Source organism: Phoxinus phoxinus (genome assembly GCF_949152265.1).
Source record: "Phoxinus phoxinus genome assembly, chromosome: 10".
NCBI lineage: Eukaryota > Metazoa > Chordata > Actinopteri > Cypriniformes > Leuciscidae > Phoxinus > Phoxinus phoxinus.
In genome coordinates this window covers 13,132,086-13,136,583 of record NC_136885.1, presented here as the reverse complement: position 1 = coordinate 13,136,583, position 4,498 = coordinate 13,132,086, and the positions used below count along the sequence as shown (strand labels likewise).

At 35.0% G+C, this 4,498-nt stretch overlaps 1 long non-coding RNA gene across 2 annotated transcripts; it reads right to left on the bottom strand.

Moving 5' to 3' along the window:
* Positions 1–849: 849 nt before the first annotated feature.
* LOC307005804 lies at positions 850–4,225 on the bottom strand. 2 transcript variants are annotated; one of them, XR_013799332.1, is made up of 5 exons: positions 3,832–4,225; positions 3,020–3,121; positions 2,157–2,266; positions 1,896–2,008; positions 850–1,119 (listed from the first exon to the last, which is right to left on the bottom strand). It is a non-coding gene; the product is annotated as an uncharacterized lncRNA (long non-coding RNA). The 2 variants fall into 2 exon arrangements; XR_013799333.1 differs by having other exon boundaries at positions 851–1,119; positions 1,896–2,011.
* Positions 4,226–4,498: the final 273 nt, after the last annotated feature.

Below are 4,498 nucleotides of genomic sequence, written 5' to 3'. Positions count from 1 at the left end.
TTCCATATATGTCAGAAAACTGTGCACAACAGTATTTGGTAAACATAGCATAAGCAGTTGTCCTGCTGATTTTCTCTTTGATACACTAACCGGACTGTGAGTTACAGCCATTTGAAATGTGCAGTTTTTTGCTCTTCTGGGGGCCGTTGCTGGGCCCTTGGTAGGTGGAAGTGCAGTACAATCTACACACACTATTACTATTACACAGGAATAATGCACCATTCAGTAAAACAACAAAAAAACATTGCCAACATTTCCTTTTCACCCCCTCTGATTGCTGCTTATATGCCTGACATCAGTAATGTCTATGCTTTCTTTTTAAATGCAGTAGTAGATGTACTAGAATGATCAACATGGATCATCTTCAATTATGCTTGAAGTGTTTATAGCAAGATAGCCACTGCAGCCTCCTGTTATTCACATAGCTTCCCTTTATTTCACTGCAAACTGCTTATATATGCAAATATGTGCAACTTTTGTTGCATTGTTGTCCCAAATATCACTAACCAGATCTAAATGTGTATGTCCTAAGAAAAAGAATCATGGTAATTAATTACATGTAGTTGTTTTAAAATTAAAATTTAAAATTGTAGTTGTTTTAAACTAAACTAAAGAAATAAGAAATTAACATTTCTCAAATATATATTTTTTTTACTGTACCAAACACCACTTTCAATACACAATATTCACCATACTTTATTACACAATACTTTATTGGAGGACACAGCATAAAGTTGATAAAGTAGCATAAAGACAATGAGATTCAAGATAAATAAAAATGTGTTTTCAAAAATACATTAACATCATATTAATCCATTCACAGCTGCTGAGCCACAAAATGAGTGCCAGAGAATCACATTCAGTCACCTATACAGAAAACAGATTTGATATTGTGTTGGAAAATAATGATTCATTATCACAGCTAAACTGGTTTCTTGCTCTTCCCTGTACATGTCTCTATCATGTTCATGTTCTTCTTCCTCGTCTAAACAGTTTGTTCAGGTGTACCCTACAGTACAACAGAAGAACAGAAGATGTGATCACTGATGTGGTGTAGCTTTTTCTCAACCAGAGGAAGAAGTCTCAACATCCCATTGTCAGGCGTTCTCCAGTCCTGGTCTGAAAGTAAAGCAAAAAACACAAACAATACAAATTAAGTTGTTTAATGGACAGTCATGTCAGCTTTATGGCTACGTTTACACGTGGAAGGCTATTTTCATAAACGGACATTTCACCCCTCTTCGTTTTAAAAAATAACATCGTGCACAAGAACCCGTGTCGATGCCGTCCAGAGCATGCCAAACCTATAGGTGGCAGTGTAACGAGAAGCTCATGCCCACGTTAGCCAGTCAGAATCCCGAAAATAGTCACATACTGTGACGTCAGTTTACATGCAAACGTGCAAACAAAGTTTTCCAAAATCTCCACTTTGGCCCGAGTTCTTAGAAATAATCGTTTTCATATGTGCTCGATTAGGGTTGGAGGAAAACTCTCAACCTCAAAAAGGAGAACGCAAAAGGGCCAGAGTTGGCCGTTCCTGATTTAAATTTACAAAGCAGCAGTCAGTACATTATATAATATACACATTGAAGTATTTTATATATATATATTATATATATATATATAATATTTCAGCAAATAATATAAGCTAAGTACTGAACAAAACATTTTTTACCCATATCAACAGCAACCTATTTTAAAAGATCTTTAAGAAAGGCATGGTCTCTTTTGCCTTTGCAAGTGATGCTTGATTTTTTTCAAGACAACAAACTCTTCTGTCACTTGTTTCAAGAGCTTCACTTGGTCAAAAACCAAGTGATAACCTGTACAATGTAAAATTGTCAAAATCAAATTATGTACTACATATTACAGCATTGTTTCAATACAAGACATACCAATGGACTCGCGCACCTTTCTGTCTTCTTTGGGCAGCAGATGTTCCTTCCTCACCCGAAACAAAGGACTTATTCGATTAGCTTGTGTTGATATAAGGACTGGTCTTCCTTCTCTGCTGTAAAACAAGAAAGTCTCTACTTACTCTATGTGCAATTACTATTGTTCTTGAAACATAAATTAAGACAGTTATAATTTACCTTACGATTCAGGAGAGAGCATATGATGAGTAAATACTGATTGAAATATTCTAGAAACTTTACCTGGGAAGGGCTGATCACGGCAAGATCCGCTGCGAATCACTAGCAGCTCTTGTGAGGGTTGGCTCTTAAAAGAGCTGTTGAGTTTGATGTTGTAGAGATCTAAAGTAATCCTGCAATACAGAAAGTAAGGTCATTTTATTACATTACATGCAAGCAGTCAGTTATACAACTGTAGGATTTATTTCTGTAAAGAGTGTTGCATAATTAAATGTTAAAAGCATTTTTATGTTATACGTTCACTGATATGTTGGCATTTCTATGAATAAAAGTATGTCTTTAATAGCAAGCAATAATCATATGAACTCGTTTAAAAATAACATGATTTACATGCAAACGGGACAGTTATCAGCAGTGTAACTGATCTGATTACGACAAAATAATCGAGTATCTGATGTAATGTGACAAGTCAGATGAGCTTTTCCACTCTTGCAAACAGAGGTAGGTTATGAGGTGTGGAGAGACATCATGTATCATTGGACATTGGAACATGAACAGACAGGGACCAATTTGTAATCATTTTAATGAATACAATGCAATTAATATAAACTTTCTGACAGTGTGTGGGACATCAGACTACTTTCCAAGAAGGGGCGCAACTGATTTACAAATGTCGCGATAAATATGTACAGGAATTGAGGCAGTAGCCAATGACAGCACTAGGAGTAAAAGCTGCAGGATTATGTACGAGTATACAAATATGTACAAGTATCGTACGAATTTGACAACTTGTTAAATCTTGTGAATTATTAAGACTTTGAGACTGTTCATACTGATTGGGCTTTGGGTTTTGTAAGAACAGGTTTAAGAAACAACAAATGCTTGATAAAATGTTTGATTTAGGGTTAAAACCAACACATACGTACCATTGCGAATATTTGTCTTTGCAGCGGTCCGTCTCCTCCGTTTACTTGTCCTCAAACAATAATGGGCTGACTGAGTTCGAAAGGCCCTTTTGGTCTTTTCAGCTGAAAACAGAGAAAATAAAATATCATTATGTATAATATATAGGATTATTTAAAGGAAAAAGTACTGATTTTCCTTACAAATATTGGATGTTACATTATTAAGCATTAAAAGCATGGTAGGTGTTGTGGTTAATATGCATAATTTACTACAATTATCACTTTAAAACTACCAATACTGAGGTAAAAGCATGGTAAGTTTTGTGATTGCTGTCCTTTACTACCCATCACAGTAAAACTAAGGTTACTGAGGTAAAAGCATGGTTAGTGTTGTGGTTACTGTGCATTTACAATAAGTACCACATTAAAACTACCAATAGTGTGGTAAAAGCATGGTAAGTTGTGTGATTACTGTCTTTTTACTACACTTATCACAGTAAAACTAATGTTACTGTGGTAAAAGCATGGTGTTGTTTTTACTGTGCTTCTACTACACATACAACTTTGGAACTAATTGTACAACTTAAAAACCTGATATGAATATGATTAACTGATTGAAGGTCTACTCTAGGCCTACTGTATAGCACATCACGTGACAGACAGTGTTTAATCACCATAGAAACCATTTTCATAGAAAGCAATGAAACGCAAAGCCTCCGTTGAGATGACAGATATAATGCAGTGACTGAACTTGAGCTAATCTGATTAATTTCGACACACAGAAAATACATTATATCAAACATTATTAGGACAGCGTATTTACGACTACTTACCAACATCTGGCACACGTGAACTGATGCCAAATATCGCGAGGTGTTCGGAATGAGACTTCTTCAGCGCGATTTCCTACTAATAAAATATTTTTTTTAAATATCAATAAACAGCAAAGCAATCCAGCTTCCCTGGCAATAAGAACGAAATAATATAATTAAAATAAATACATAAACCATGATAAGATCTCGTGAATAAATGTTGATTAAACAGCTTCTCTACTGCAGCCCGATAGGGAGATAGAATCGTGCTTTGATCACGAAAGATGCTTCCCATTGAAATACATTAGTTTTAAAAAACGTGCTGGAATTACGAAAATAACGAAATAAACGTGCCCGTGCCACGAATCAATAGATTAAATTACGTGACCATATCACGAACTGCCGTGAGACTGGGTTGATTATCTCTGTGATTTTTAAGTATGCTGAAGTGTACCTTTTTCCATAAGGGGGAAACCTACAATAAGGTTAAATTTGTTAACATTAGTTTAATCAAAAGTATGACCAGCACAGCATTTAAGTGTTCATTTATAAATAGGCTACTATTGTTCTTTGTATACAATTGTTAATGTTATTATCATCTAAATACAAATATGCATTTCCTCCATCTGCTTGATATCAATTTCAGCACAATTAATTCTGCAACAACACTTAATTGAGGTTCGTCAAA